This window comes from Cupressus sempervirens, chromosome 9 (genome assembly GCF_028749045.1).
Source record: "Cupressus sempervirens isolate cs-2001-9-10 chromosome 9, ASM2874904v1, whole genome shotgun sequence".
Lineage (NCBI taxonomy): Eukaryota > Viridiplantae > Streptophyta > Pinopsida > Cupressales > Cupressaceae > Cupressus > Cupressus sempervirens.
Genome location: NC_143126.1, coordinates 128,164,763 through 128,182,577, shown reverse-complemented (window position 1 = coordinate 128,182,577; position 17,815 = coordinate 128,164,763).

Below are 17,815 nucleotides of genomic sequence, written 5' to 3'. Positions count from 1 at the left end.
AACAAATTGTCGAGGCAATATTTGGTTGGGACTACAATACTTGGTTTGGATGTCATTATTGTGGAAAATATGGACACATAGGCATAAACTATGTAACACATCACTTGAAAAAGAAGGATTCAATAGTAAGCTATTACACATGCACTGAACTTGGTTATATAGCTAAGAATTGCATGAATATAGGTAGAGTTGAAGATGAAAAGAAAGCTAAAGCTGATAATATCAAGAAACAGATGAGATAGTAGTGGATTCCCAAATCTACTAAGCAAGCTAGTTCAAATGATGGTCATGTCACTCAAGAAGTGGGTGACTCCATTTTTAATTAGATTCTTAAAGGAATAACTAGAACTATATTATCAATTCATATCTTGAGTAGTTCCAAATGAAAGAAAGTAGAAGATCCAAATCAATATTTCAAATACATAGGGATCATATGAAATTTGGTCATACTAAGCAAGGTTGGTCATAGACTCAACCAAGCTAGGTCAGGAGTAATAAAAGTTTTATTTAGTCATTGAGTCACAAGCTTCTATGGAGCATAGTGAGTGGATGGTAGTCTGTCATGCACTACATCATTATGGTACCAAGCACTAATGGAGAATTTTCATAAAAAAGGGCAGAATTTGACTTCATTTTTCACTACAACTTTAGAATACTCATAGCAAAGCAATTCCAGGTGCATCCAAGCAATCTTGAGAAAATTTTCAACAAAGAAATTTCTCTCATTTATCAAGAAACCATGGCATCTGAAAGTAGCAGTAGTAGCAAGGCAAAAGGAGGATCTAAGATGTTGGTAAAAGGTGTGGAATGGAAAGTTCCAAACTTCAAGATAGTACCAGTAGTTGTGGAGTCACTTGACCCAAATGGAGCTCAATCACAAATTCCTCCCAAGGTACTCCTCATTAACAATGTTCACACTCAATTTAAGTGTTCTGTGCAAGAAATTGGAACCCTAGAGATGGATAGTGCCCTAGGAGAAATGTGTGTTGATGGTTCATTGAAACTTGAGCATAAGCATTTAGAAGTCAAAGGGTTAACCCATATCCCACACATGCCAAGGAGTTTCCAGATTAAGTGGATTAGGTATATTCTCAGTCATGTGCATAATGATCAGTTGTGGTTAGAGTAGTCAGTATTAATCACAAAGAAAATGATACATAAGATCACAGGTCTCCCTATGTTGAACAAAGCCAAAACTACCAAAACCCTAGGTTGGGAAGAGCTTTAAAAGAAAACCCTAGCTGAGTGGGATAGTAGATGTCTAAAGATTAGCACAGTATCTGATGTAGAATTAACATTTGGTATTCACGTCATTGCTCACAAGATTTATAGCTCTAGTCATTTGAATAGTGTGTTGTATGAGGCAGTTGATCTAGCGTATAAGGTTATGAAGAAGAATTTGGAATTTGATCTATTAGAGTTATTGTTGAAGTAGCTAAATAAGAACATGGATAGTATCAGGACATCAAAGAACAACCCTTGTAAATTTGGTTCTTTGTTAACACGTCTTTTCTTTTATGTTCAAAAGTTTTTCCCATCAAAAGGTTTAGTAGTATGCAGGAAAGATATTCCAATTTTGTATCAAATTAATAAATTCATTGCAGAAATGGGTGAAAATTTTGATAGCATTATGGATAATTATTTTGAAGCTTTCAAGGAGAAGATGAACAACATGTTCAAGATTCCTCCTAAGCTAGTTGGGAACTATAAAGATGATATATGTTTTATGGTTAATTGTGATAGAGTGTATATTCAGGCAGTCAGGCTTAAAATTGCATGGGTGAAACCTCTTCCATATGAGGTTAACAATAATGAAACCAAAGATATCATTGAAGCACTAGTGAATGAAATAGTAGATCCAAAGCAACCTATTTTTGGAACCTATGATGAGGTCAAATCTAGAATTGAGCTTGAAATCAAGCTACCTCAAACTATAAGAAAAGGCAAGAGGAAGGTAGCCAAATTGAAAATTGCTAGTGGCCCTCTCATGCTTACCAAGGGAAAAGGAGAGGATGAAAAAGAATCTAAAGAAGAAGAGCATGAATATAAGAAGAAGGTAGAGCTTGAGAAAAAGAAGGGCAGAGTAATCATTACCAAGCCACCCAAGGCTTCCACAGCTATATTCACAAGGAGATCAAAGAAGAAAGGTGGTAGTGAAGTTGTGTTTAGAAAACCCGCAGTTACCTTCCAAGAAAGGTTGAAATAGATGGAAGAAGGTCCAGGCATCAGAAACTTCAAGGCCCTAAAGTTTGAAACAAGAACGGATGCTAAGAAGATGAAAATTGAGGAGTTAGTGCTGAATAAAATGGGAAAATGGAAATATGCCCCTAATCAAATTGCCCCTAAAATTTTAGATGAATTTTTGGCAAGATTGAAGCGAAGGTGGGAATTAGTTGTATAAATAGCTAAAGACATATATGAGCAAACAATGAGGCAATTGCTCTCGAGTCTTTCAAATGTAGAAGTTAGGGAAACAATGAGAGACAACGAATGTAAAATTATGATTAGATTCTATAGATGTTTGATTTTGATCAAAGACATTGTGCATGTGGTTAGGGATGCAACAAACATGTGGAAGAACATCTATTATCTGAACAAGCCCAGTGAAGACCTAGTGGAAATGAAGGATGATGATGATGACAGTGACAATGAGGAAGAAAATAACACACCTTGTGTTACCATTAATGCTAAGGAATGTCAAGAGTTGATAAAGGATGATGAAGAAGAGAAAGAGGAAGAAGCTAATGAGGAAGATAAGGAAGGAGATGAAGAAAGTGATCGAGTGAGAATAGCAGCACAAGTTATACCCTCCCTTCCTCTTTCTCCACTAAAGATTGCAACATCATTAGGGTTGGAGATAGCTTCAACAAATGTGATCACAACTACAACAGACACATCATCTATTCAGTCACTATTTTCTACCTCTTAGCTCCATGTATCAACAATGGAAGTGTCTACCACTTCATATATAAAGCTATAGCCCTCCTCTTCATCAGCTCCTAAGCCAAATTCATTAGTAGCATGTACAATAAGTTCATCATCTTGTTCTACAATTTTGTCTACTACATCTTTGTTAACACCAATTTTTGTTCTAGTTAGTTGTTCTATTCTAAGTACTCTAATTTTTTTCTACTTCAATTTTGGATTTAGTTAGCACCTCTTTTAGTTTTCCTTCAGTTGGTCCTATTCATGTTTTTACTGCACGTCCAAATATCTCTACAATTGTTTCTATTTCTAAGTGCAAGGAAGTAAGGTCAGAAGTAGAACCAAGGACTCATCTAAAACTTTTTCTTATTGGTAAAGAAATTGATGATGATATTGATTTAGAAAAAGAAATTGTAATTCCCAAGTTGGATCTAGATACTGCTACAATTGATTAAATGAGATTGGTTAGCTAGCTTTTGGAACAGAAGGCAAGGTAGAAGCAGTTAAGAGCTGAAAGAGATAGAGAGTTTAGGATAATGTAAAATGCTAAGAATATAATAACAGAGGCTATAGGTGTTGATGTGGATTTATCTCAACATATTTTGTTATAGTTGGAAGAAGTAGTCAATAAGTTCAATGAGGATACATCTAGCCAAGAAAGGATAATTGAAAAGGTAGAGAAAATTTTTGATAATAAAGTGCTTGACCACATTTCTTAGTACATTTTCATAAACCAGGTAGAGCTATCTTCAATTTTGAGCAATCTTGAACATTCTTTTTCCAATGTCACATCACTTTTTGATAAGTTATGTGATGTTATCGAGTTTACCAAGGAGATAAAAGAGAAACTCAATAAGATTGATGTAGATATGAAGGCAAGTGCTCAAAGGCTATAGCTTGACCCCAGCTCAAGCTCAGCTCATCACATTAAGCTAATATTTTTGTTAGATATGTAGGCAAAATTGCCGAGAGAGGAAGCTATGATTAGGTCCCCATTGATAGATATACAAAACATGATCCTCCTAGTTACGGATACAATGCAAAAACATATTGCATATTCAAAATCATTGGTACAAGATAACAATTTTTCTATTGCAAATCACATGATTGAACTTTCAATAGAAGTTCAAGTGGCACTCTCCACCTAAAAAATTTTGCAAGCCAACTGGGATAAGAAATTAGCTCTTATTCTCATAGTACATTCCAAATTTCTCTCACATTTTAGTGTCTCTATTTGAATATATTACATAAACTCTTTGGCATTATTGTCAAAAAGGGGGAAAGTGATAAGAGACATGTGGAGACAAAGGAGGAGAAAGTAGATTGATATATGTATAGAGAGACTATATATATATTATGTCTTATGTATGGGGGAGATATATGTGAAAATGTATATACAATAGCTTTACAAAGATACATTTTGAAAAATCAAAAACCAATATGTCAGTGTACATAAGTCCTTGCTCATAAGTGTTTTTATCACTAATGCCAAAGGGGGAGATTGTTGGCATTGTATAATATTTGTCATTAGTGACAACACTTATTCAATTCTATATGGTTAGTGAGCTCATCATTAAGACTCCTATTTTTGTCGAGCAATCTAGTGCTAACCAAGGTTCAAAGTTGACACCGAGCATTCCTAAAGCTATCGAGTGAATATAGAGAATGCACATTCTAGTAGTGTTTACTAAGCCTACAATGTTCACCAAGGAGATAGTGGTCACCAAGCTTCATAGTGTATACTAAGTCATTAGTTTGTGTGATGAGAAGCCAGTGTCTACCGAGTGATGGAATGAGCAGTGTTTATCAAGTGTAAGCAAGGCAAACAAAGTAATCAATATCTACCAAGTAACACTATATCTACTGAGTCTCCAATGTTGACTGAGCTCGAAGTTACATTGTATGATTAGTATGAACCATGCCTCTACTTCTACCAAGTGCATGATGATGCCAAGTAATGTAGTGGATATCGAGTATCAAAATTTCACCAAGTCAGCTTGCAAAACCTAAGTTTCTACTATTTGACCAACTCAGTAATATTTTGTTTGCTTGTGTTTTAGCCGACCTTGTATTTGTAAATATTGGAATGGTATATATATGTAATTTATTATATCATTTGCAATATATGAATGAATGAAGGAATATATGGATGTATGGATATGTAATGTTTTGAGAAGAGTGAATGTGAATTAGTAGTAGAGAAAAGTATTCAACAAGGTCTGCATGGAGTAGCAAAGTTATATCAATCACAAGAGGTGATCTGTACTTCAAGGATCTAATTAGCAATCAAGTTGTAAGTCAAATCCACTATTTCATCCTAATAGGTGAATCAAATTTCTAAATCCTTTAATAGGGTAGACTTAATAGTCTTTCTTTGAATCTCTTAATAGAGTGCATATTTCATTGTATGTTTGCAAAACCTCTAACAAGGTAGATCTATCTAGCAGTCCAAATTTCTCTTAATAAGGTAGATAATCAGAAGTGGTCAATGTAAGCCTTAACAGGCCAGCTTTACACTATAGTAGTGAAGTTTTGTGGGTATCATACCCACCCTAGATTTACTTTCTATTTGGAAGGTTTTTGGGTCACCAAAATTCTGTGTTCATCTGTCATGAATGTTTATCTTTCAATTTCTCATGCATGTAGTAGATTAGATGAATGATGAATGGATTAAGTGTTGTATTAATTTAAAGATTTAAAAGTTACTAATTCACCCTTGCCCTCTCAGTAACTTAGCTAGGCTTGATTATTTCCAATAATCCAAACTCCATTAATAGATTCAAAGCAGAGTACTTAATAGGGAAAAGTAGATAGAAGAAAGTGAGAGATAATTAAAAGATGTTATTGTAGATAATTAATTCTTATCCATCATCAATATAAGTTGTTTCTAAATGGTCTACTTATATTTTCAAAACCAAGTGACACTCAAACTAAAATACCTTCATTAATTAATCAATTTCATTCATTATAGGTCTAGAATGATGGGATGATACTCAATGCTATAGGTATGAATCTTTGAAAATAATTGAGTTCCTATTTATTTGAGCTATTCTTAATTGATAGCTTTTGTTTAGTTGTTTGCTAATGATGAATAACTTTAAGTAGTATATGAAACCCCCCCTCCAAAAAAAGATATAAATTATTGGTGAATCTTTCATTATTTTGAAAACCCAAATTATTTTATTTACAAACCTCTCAATTTTTTAATTTTAAATATTATTAACATTGGCAGTTATCTTGCAATTATAATTTTTGAGTAGAGAATATTGGTGAATCTCAATAATAATAGGAAGTTCGCTACTCATCATTGAATATTACAAATCAAAATTGTCCATGTTTTATCTCATGGAAATTATTGGTGAATTAATTTTAATTTCTTTGATAATATATAATATTTAGATGAATCAATTCTAATCATGTGTCAAATATAGTGGTGAATCTTTGAGTTTAATTTTTTAATAAATTAAATTATTGAGCGATTTGAAATAGTTTAGTTATAAAATTAATAAAAATGTAGCGATTTAGGTTGCATTAAGTCTTACACTATTAGCCAAATTAATAGAAATTTTTTTCTAAAATTTACAAAATTATGAATGTTCACCACTAAAAAACACCCTAGGTATATCTATTTGAATATGATTATCATAAATGTTGAAGCATGTAGCTTTAATTTTTGAGTGTCATGTGCCTAAAGTTGGATGTAGCATCTTTGAGGGACTCCAATTCAGTTTTTGGAAACTTGAACTATTCTACATCTATATCTCTTTCATTTGATAAGGTTGAATTGCCAATATTTCCTCAAAGGTGATACCTCTTTTCTAGTCTTTCATGATTAATCATAGCTAAAAGGTTGCATGTGCATTCATTTTTCTGGTTTATTCCATAACCAAAGTAGAAACCCCATATTTTGATGTTTGTAATTTTGCCTTCTTTTGATTGTTTTGGGTTTGGTTTCCATTTTATCATGAAGATTTTGAAAATGGTTAATTTTGTGGCTGCCAAGGTTGAAGGAGATGTTTATTCACCAATATCTATATTGGATGATGAGGTGAAGATTTTTCCTTTTTTATTTTATTTATTTTTCTTACTCTAGAAAAATTGTTGTAGTTTCTACATACTAGTATTATAATTCTATCATGGAAAAGTAGGGCTTAAATGAGAATGGTGATGCAAAAGTTCCTTGGCCTCAGGTAAGAGGTGTTGGTAGGGGTTGCAAGAGAAGAGGGAGTGCTAATGAGAATAATGATGCAAAAGATTGCAAGTGAGTGAATGGTGGTAGAGGCTAAAAGAAGGAAATGATGTCCAATGCAATAAGTTCCCAAATGTTATTTATTTATTAAAGTTTACAAAAATATGTACATGATGCTTGATGAAGGTGTATATGGTCTTATAGAGAAACTAGATAGGTAACTTGACACACCATTAATAAAACTTACTTGTCTAATAGCAAGTTTTATTGTCTCCATAGAATTTACAAGAACATCTTCCTCTATTGTGGAAGTTGTCTAAGGGTAGTGATATAACATATTGGTTAGTGAAGATCTTAAACTATTCATAAGGGTCGTAATTATCTAATTTTATTATACTACTAATTCTATATTTAATACTTTAATTTCAAAAATGCAACTTGCAATATGTTCTTCTGCATTCTCAATACAAGATAAATTTATATAAAGTTAAATTAGACTACAGTGAGCACACAACTAGAACTTATCTAATTATTTTCTTTAATTCACTCATAATAACTTGCTCTAGTTTTTCATAGTATTGTTACTATCATAAACGTACAGATAGTTCTAGCCAAAATCTAGAGTAGATAATAAAATTGACTTCTCTCTATATAACTATAGGAATAATGTCTTGATAGTAATTCTATATGATATGATATCCTATTCTAAATCTAGTCCTTATAATTATAGGCATCAGATTGGTTACATAGTGAAAGGGTATGCCCCTTTATTTACAAAATTTACAACTATCTGACTCATTAATAATTAATTGTATGCACGTAAAAAAAAGTTTATAGAACAAAGACTTATATTTCCAATTCTAATGATGATTATTCAATAAAATCATTGCATTGTCTAATGTGTTCTATGTATTTGATATCTCCTAGTAAATCTACATTGTTGATTACTTCTCTTGCCTTGTTCTCAATTTCGATCATTTGCTCCATCTACATGCTAGCCTTTGACATCTCCAAGTCATTGTTCTATGCAACTTCTAGGGCTCATTCCTACATCACATAACACATATCCAATCATCCCTCTTGGTCAATGGTGTCCCCATTTTCATCATGTCAAAATATAACTCCATGTTCTATAACCAATTCCTCCATTAATCTGAAAGAAAACTTAAATTCTTGTGAATATGTAGTATGATCCTCAATCAACCTTTCTTCTTCCTAAATATCTTCATCTTCTTCAAGGGTATTCTTTTATTTGACCAAGATATTATATATCTCATTATGTCTCAAAGCTAGGGGTTTATAAGTACTATGAATATCCCAAACCTGACCTAATTTGTCAAGCAACTTCTCTTCTAATCATTGAAACATCTTTCAATTTTGCATACTCTTCTTGCAATTTCTTTAATTCAATTTTAAGAGAATCAACAGATGATTGTATCATTGGTTGCACTTGAGGCTTACTTGACTTTAACACATTTCCATACAATGTCTTCCAGTTATCCCTCTCAAATGCCACTTGCTTAACACTTGCTTGATTAAACAATTCCAAGTCCACTTGAATACTTGCAACCTTATTAGGGTCTATCACCCCTACTTTCAATGTCATCAAATGACCAAAAGTGTGATCAACATCAATAATTTCTTATCTTTTGTGGGGGAGGTATAAGGCCAATAACGACATTAATTTTTTTTCTTCCACAAATCTTGAACAAATTATGACATCTTTGACTCATTTTACATAAAGTTCCATATCTTGTTTATGGGATTTAATTAAACTATCAAAAATGTATGATGCACTCAAATCCTCACTAGGTAGAACCATCACCCCTACTTCATTGTATTCAATATTCTCCTTCCTCTTGTCAGAGTCATATGTTTAACTTATTTTTTGATATCTTCCTCCAAATTTGTCATTAGTTCCTTTTCATTATCAGGAGAGATATTTTGCATATTCTTTCTCAATACTCTCCCTCTGTGTTTATACAAAACAACCATAAATTCCTTGAATTTGATAAAAGCATCATCATTTACAAATTTTCTTAACTCCAAAAGTTTTTCATCCTTCTTAGAATTTATGCTACCAAGGATCTATAGATCATGCTCATAGGGATGAAGAATTGACTTGTCTATAGTTCTTTAAATTGGAATGGGGGAATCTGAAATCTTTTGAATGTCTTCTTTAAACTGTTCTCTAGTTTTTTTCATTGTTATTCAAGTTACCTATTTTTTCCCTAAATCTTTTGTAGTACTTCTTCCCACTCCAAATGTTATGATTAACCTTAGACAAAAATAATAATTATATGCAAGTATAAAAAATATTAGACAATAATAGATCACATAGAAGAGAACACAAGACACCAAGATTTAACATGGTTTACCCAACCCTTGGGCTACATCCACCCAACTAGTCCAATATTATTATGATCTAGTGATTACAACATGATTACAACCTATAATCCCTTACATCTCAATATCATTGCAAGAAGCAATTTTGGCATCACACATGATGAGAGATACCCAACCCTAAGCCATTTTATACAAGTATTTTTACCACTTTAGGGTTATAATTAATTATTACATGTCAATAGAAAATCCTAATAAAATAGGGCCCAAAAAGTTTCCCTAAGAATTATAAAATATGCATAGTACTTACTATTTGTGTAAATATGTATTTACTATTTACACTTAAGTTTACTTAGATTAATGCATTATTTTATTATTTTGTATTATTTTATTATTTTATTTTATTTTGTGAGACACTTAAGAGTTTGTGCACCTTTCTGAGTTGTCATGTTGACAACACAGGAGTGCACAACTCTATTTTATCACATGGTGTCTACAATACTAATTTGCATGTCATACACTTGTACGCTTATCCTCACATCACTACACTTACTTCCATGCTTAACAAAGGATGACCCATATCTGGTGGACATGTGCCTAGTTGTATGACTTATCATGATGTTGATTACAAGGCATTCTAGTTGTATCTTAGAGGCCTTTATATATAGGCACTCCTAGTGTACTTTAACATTGCATATTGAATGAATATATCATCATTATGATTATACTCTCCCTTTTTGGTCTACAGTTGTGCTTGTGTTTGAGTTCTTAGTTCCTAGGTGAATTTTTCCCTTAGAAAAATTCTTACATGGTAGCAGAGCTTGGAGATTTTCTAATCACATAGCCATTTGAGACCATTGTTGCTTTAGCACCTCAGCCTAAACCTAGAGTACTACAAAAATTGGGAGCATCTAGAACCAGATCTAACCTTGCCATTACATCTAAAATGTTTATTCAGTGAAGATCAAATATAAACTCAGCTATGTTGGCCCAAAGCCGACTGTGAGGCAATTTTTTTTTAAATCGAACCTCAAAGGCCCTGATTTGTAGTTCGAGTATGGTCATTTGTAGATTTTTCCCTTCAAGCACCGAGTAGAGACTTTTTTAGCAGAACCGGGCAGTGACACCTTGGCTCTACCATTTGGAGGGATTATTATTTAATTACAAGTTGTTTATTTAATTTGAAAGCAATTATTTTCCAAGCCATCATATTGCACAAATTGTAGTGTGTACCTCATTAATTTTGGTCAAGAACACCAAGTATCACTGTCCATTCACATCTTTCTGAGTAGCTAGCACATACTCATGGAAGCCAAGCAACTCCGTGCAGGCTTACTTTATTTAAGCCCCACAACCCTTTTCTCTTAAATAGTTTGTAGACTAATCTCACCAACAATATGGGATTTTGATTTCAAAATTTGGCTATGTGATTAGAATTTACCAGTTCTAGTAGGCGAATATCCCAGCGCCATGTTTCTTTGGCAGTGAATAGTTCGATGCACAATATATTCCAACGCAATCCTACTATCTTTCTATACCTTTTGGCATGCAAACTGAGTTTTTTTCACACCTATTTTTATGAAATCTAGTGAGCAATAATTAATACTAATCGCACCCTCAATTTGACAACATAGTGATAGCTATCACCACCTAAGCAACGCGTTGGCTAACCATATTCTCCCACATAGAACTGCCACCTAGGTATGTCAGTGCATGTGGATCCTTTTCTTGCATCCAATAATATTTTGACATATGGAAGAAACCTGTGGATTTGCACAGGTCAACCTCCATGCAAACTTCAAGCAACCTTTGAAATAGCGACACATAGCATTATATAATTCACCCACTCGGCTGCCATATAAATAGACATTGCCAGCTCAGCTGCCATGTAGGAGTGCCATATCATTAACACACATTCGCCATCAGTTATTTTTTGTATGGGCTGCATGATGACATGTCATCCAGCCATACTATACACATGCCAACTCAACTTGACATGTCAATAGGGGGCTCTTTTTTCACTGATGTCAGCCAGTCACGAGGTTAAATTTTATAGCTATTTGATTGTCAAACCTAGTCATTTTACAACTACTGCAATGGCTATTTGACCATCAAATTTAAGCTTGTAGTTTAACTTCCAGACCCATTTCTAGATTACTTTTCAATTTGGCAACCTGATTTTGCAAGCCCATAACTTGGTCATTCAGACTCCAATTTAGGTGCAATATTTTTTGAAATTGGGTAGAATTTCCCAAATTTTCTAGTGGTGGTGTTATTTTCTAGTTTTGGTGCTAATTTTTTTTCTAGAAATTATGTTTTTTGGTGACTATACCTGCATAATCCTACATTTTGCAACTTCAAATGCTCAGTACAGGTACATCTGGTCACTTTTTTAGGTTTTTTTTTTAAAGTGCATATTTTTTCATCTACTTTCCAAATCTAAAGTTAGATTCTAGGTTGTGTGGACAAAAATCTCACTTTCAGAATTAGGCCTTTTTCAACATTGTAAAGCTTTGATTCTTTTTCAAAATTGTTGTAAATCTGAGCTACAGTGCTTAGTGACAAATTTGAGCCTCAAAAGGTAGTTGTAAAAGAAAATTAGAAAGTCCACTTAGTTCATTTTGACAAGTGTCCCATTGTATACACACTACTTATAAAGTACCAAAAGCATCTTTTTTTGGGGGGTCTTTTGATTGAGCAAAAATGTGGGGTTTGTACTGTGTTTTTTGTTTCTCTCTATTGTGCTCTTTTAATTTTCTACATCATGGGTTTTAAATGTCCTCCTCTAACTTCATGCAACTATTCTACATGGAAAGGTATTGCATGGAGTAGATTAATGGAAAAGGATATAGTATTTATGTTGATTGTACAATTACCAAACCTACTGATGCTAAAGAAATCATTGAATGGAAAAGACAAGACCGACAAGATTTAGGAGTTATTATGAATTGTGTTGATAAAGATCTCTTGTTTTACATTACCAATTGTATAGAATCCAAAGAAGCTTAGGATAAACTTAAATCATTGTATGGTAAGGTAGATGAAGAAAATGGATTTAAGATTGAGGATGATCTACTTCTCTTGGATCCAAAGAACTTTGGCACAATTCAAGATTACATCAACAAAGCTAATGAGTATAGGGAACTTCTTAAAGACTATGGAAATCCCATGAAGGATGACAAGTTGATTCACTACATCATGAAGAGGCTATCTTTAGAGTATGATTCCTTTGTTTTGAGTTTTAATAATCACAAGTTGACCATGGGATTCTCTTACTAGAAATGTTCATTTGATGCATTTGCAAAAATGTTGATTGTTCAACAATCTCACTTGATGGATTTAGGACTTCTCAAGTCATCAACGACCAAAGCCTTGGTGGCTAGTGATGAGAACCAACCAAGTCAAAGAGGGAAAATCAATCACAAGAAGAATCAATGGAAGCAAAAATCACAATCTGAGACACAACAATCCTCCTCACAACAAGGCAATTCTTCTTCAAACAAGAAGGGAAGTAATGAAAAGAAGGACAAACTCTTTTGTACATATTTCAAAAAGCCAAATCATGATGAGTATCATTGCAAAACTAAAAGAATAGATGACTTAGAAAATCTACTCAAGAAGAACAAGATTCAAGTGCCAGGTACTTCCAAAGATTCAACTCCAACCTCTTCAAATGGTAAAGGGCAAGCATTTATGGCAAACACAAGTTCTTCTTCAGAATGGATACTCGACTAAGGTTCCTCTAACCATATGGTTTCTTCAAAGGGAGACTTTTCTTCATTGAAGTAGTCAAAGCTACCACACATCTTCATGGAAGATGATACAAAAATGGAAGTTGAAGGGAAAGGACATGTGCAAATTAAAAATGAGGAATTCAAAGATGTTCTCTACATTCCAAACCTTAGGTCCAATCTCCTCTTAGTTTACCAAATCAATCACCTTGGAGATGGTCATAAAGTTGAGTTCCTTCCAGATTCAGTGATGGTGCGAAGTCTTAGAGATGATTTAGTGGTTGTAGTGGGGAAAGTCAATGATGACAAGAGGCTTTATTCCTTCTCCTAATTTTTGCCCAAGTCTCCTTCTCAAGCCTTGTTGACTTACTCTACTTCCAACATCAACTTATGGTATGAGCGGTTTGGTCACCTTGACTTCCACTCTCTTCAGCAACTTTGCTCAAAACATATGGTCAAAGGTCTACCTAATATCAACTTTTATAAGGGGGAGTGTTCATATTGTTTAGTGATATGTATCTCAAGGAGAAGTATGATAAAGGAAAGTCTTCTAGAGCTCTATTTGTTCTTCAATTAGTTCACATGGTTTTTGTAGGACCTTATATAGTGACTTTAGTCAGCCAAGGTTGCTACATCCTCACATTTGTTGATGACTTTTCAAGATTCACTTGGGTCTACTTCCTTCATCACAAGAGTGAAGTGGTTCATAAGCTTCAAGACTTCAAGACTCATGTTTAACACAAATCAAGGAAATCCATTCAAGGTACTAAGGGTGGACAATGAGAACAATTATGTAGACAAAAGACTTAGAGACTTTTCCAAACTTGAGAGGATTGATCTTCAGAACCCACCAGCATTTGGTCTACATATGATAGATGTTGCAACTATGAGGATTAGAATCCTCAAAACCATGGCAAGTTGAATGATAAAGGCCAAGTCTCTTGATCCTACATTAGAAGTTGAAGCCATTAGCAATGCTACTCACATACTTAACAGGTCTCCTCATAATGCCTTAGACGAGAAAACTCCTTTTGAGGAATAGTGAAAAAAAAAACTAGTTGTGAGTCACTTCTGAGTCTTTGGTTGTCCAACATGGGCAACCCTATCTTCCAGGAGTTGCAAGGCACACACAACTAGGCCTTGTACCCTCATTGGATATGAAGACAATGTGAAGGCATACAGACTAATGGATCTAGATACTCATGAGATCTTTGTGGAGAAGGATGTCCACTTTGAGAAAAGTTCATCCAGCTTGTCCTTTAATCCTCTCTACACTTTATACATAATGGAAATTGATAGTGACACTAATGATAGTGCTTCAATAGATTCAAACATGTGGGGTTCTATCGACAGTTGTAGTAAGAGATCACATCATCAACTTAGTCCACATGCTTAGGTTGCTGTAGTGAAAGGTCCATCATAGCAAGGTACATCTCATCTTCTAGCTCTAGCTTAAGTTGACTTGGGAGATAGCCTTAAGGACTTACATCTTCTCTTTGATGAAGGTGATCCTTCTATAGTTGTTGTGAAGGCCCACTCTGACCCTCATGTCCATTCTTTACATGATCAATCTTCACAAGTTGGCATGATTGTGGATACTTATTTACAATAGTTGTCGAAGGTCTATTTGTTAGTAAAGGAGATATATGGTTTAGTGGAACAGGTTCAACAAACCTCATCGAAAAACTATGGTTTAGTGGAACAGGAGTATGATAAACTCATTTCTCTATCAAAACTCTTTTTTTTTCAAAAACTAAAAATACCCTTTTATAGATCTCAAATTAAATATCATCATTATTTAAATTTTTGAGTGTTTTGATTAGTTATAATATGTTATAATCTAAAAATATTATAAGTCGATATTTCAACATTTCAGAAGATGCTCTCTCAAAAAATGAAAAATAATAGTAAATCATATAAAAAAAATTTAAAAATTATATTTATCACTAAAGGAGAGAATCCTCTTCACGAATATGTAATTTCTTTTCAAGAAGGAATAGATTTGATAGGGAAGTTTTGACGGGAAGAAAAAACTGTTGCATTCTAACAAGGTCGAGCTTGAGTACTTATAATAAAGAAAATATACATCAAAAATAATTATTTATTTTTTTGTTCACTAGCTATACATGTCATCAATAAAATATTTTCAAATTAGAACAAAAAAGGATGATTTTCACATACTTGTTTGATGGGAACTACATCCTATATTTTTTTACAGTTAAAAAAGGGACTTCAAAATAAAATAAAATGAATAAATTCTTAGTCCAAAAAATTATAGAAATTATAGGCAAAAAATTCATACAATTCTACACATTTCATCATTTTACATCATCTCCATATTTTAGACACAAATATCATTTTTTTTTGTCATTAATGTTGAACTATCACATTTCTTTATCAAAGGTGACATAGGTTTGTGCTTTTACCCAGAAGAAATCACAAGGTACCTATCTGTCATCCTTGGGAGATGAATCTAGGAAAATTGATAGTGTCAAATGTGTTTGTGAATGTGGAGTTATTGAAGGTCATTATAAGAAAATCTAATGGTGAAGACAAATTTATATATGACAAGGATGGAGACAAATTCATGGAGTTAAATATTGAATCTCTGAATGAATCTTTTAGACTCACTAATGGTCTAACTAAAAGGTTGTTGTTCACAAAGTTGAAAAATGAGTATGAGAGGTTAGATATTTCATATATGTAATATAAATTGATGCCGCAAAAAGTTGAAAAGGAGCCTCTAATTACAAAAAATGGATCTCCATTCAGCATCAGATTGTTTATGACATACTTAAACATGACATACCAATCATGTGGACAAGTAGGAGGGATGTAAGCACCTGATTTAATGAAAATTGGGCCCATAGTATTAGCATCAAACATTCAAATGTTGGAGCCTAGACCATATGATAACACAAATTATGTTGTTGATAATATTCATACTTCTTTTGTTAATTTTTAAGATGTTAAGTATCATACTTTTAAATATTATTCCTTACTTATGCATATGGTTTTATATTTTGGGAAAATGAAAGGATTGTGGGCTGAGGGTCTGAAAATGAATTTGAGGGAGTAGAATGAGGAAATGAAGCCTATTCAAATATGGATGCTAGTATGATATTATAGGTTTAGTGCTTCTTGTTACCTTACATTTGAATTTCATTTTTTTCAACCTTTCTACACTATGTTTTGACACCAACCTTTTCCCTCAATTAGCCCTAATATTAAAATATTTTTAAGACCTAGGGACAATGTTTTGGGAGAGAAAACTAAACACAATTGGAGACGCTAGTATGCATAGGATTACTTGACTTGTATCAGAGTATTTGGGTTTGAAAGAAGGTCATACAAATTACCAACATTAGTGCTTTATAGAATTGTATATTTAGAAATTGTAAGGTAGATGTCTGAATCTAGCAAACAACATTTTGGATATAAAAAAACAAAGCAAACTTTCCTTCCAATACTATATCTTTTGGATACATCATTATTTATGAAACTAAGTCATATGACAAGATTGGAGATAAATTTCAAAATGAATATCACATGTATACCATGAATTCCTAGAGTTTTTATGTTCTATAAGGATACATTCATGCCTATAGGAAAATGATGAAATTGAGTGATTATATTCACCAAGGCATTGAATATGAGGAATGTTTCAAGAATTTGGTGACTAATCAAGGAAGTACTATACATATTTCATAATTCTCAATGAAGTTTTTTGGGCCCTATTTTATCAAGATTTTGGGCCAACATGTAATAATTAATTATAACCTCAAAATGGTAAAAACACTTGTATAAAAGGAATAGGGTTAGGCATCTTTCATAATGTGTGATGCAAAAATTTCTTCTTGCGGTGGTATTGAGTTGTAAGGGATTACAAATTGTAATCAGGTTGTAATCACTAGATCGTAATAATATTGAACTTTCTATTTGGTGGATGTATACTAGGGGTTGGGTGAACCATGTTAAATCTTGGTGTTTTGTGTTCTCTTTTGTGCAATATATTATTTTATAATAATATTTATATTTGCATGTAATTGTTACTTTTGTTTGAGGTTAATCCTAACACGTGTTATTAGAGAAAGGTTATTTTTTAGTTATTCTCTGTAGGAAAGTCTCACAATTAAATGGGAGTCTCATAGTTGAGTGGGAGCGAGGGCAAAAAAGGGTAAGATGAAGGTTGACAAGTTTAATGGGAAAATTTTTTAGTTATGGAAGATGAAAATGGAAGACTTTCTTTATCAGAAGGATTTATGGAAGTTATTGGAAGGATAATCTAAGAAATAGTGAACTATGATAGATGAGGACTAGGAGATTTTAAAAAGAAAGCCACTTGTAAGTATTTGGTTATGCCTAGCACCATCACTGACATTTAACATGACAAAAGTGAAGACAACAAAAGAGTTGATGCAAACTCTAGTGAAACTATATAAAAATCCCTCCACTTCAAATAAGGTATTTCTCATGAAGCTTTTATTTAATATGAAGATGAAAGAAGGTGGATTTGTTGCAGGTAATTTAAAGGAGATTAATACTATTAAAAGTTAGTTATCTTTTGTGAGTATTAATTTTGATAAAGAAATTAGGGCTCTCTTGATTATGTGTTCTTTACCTAAAA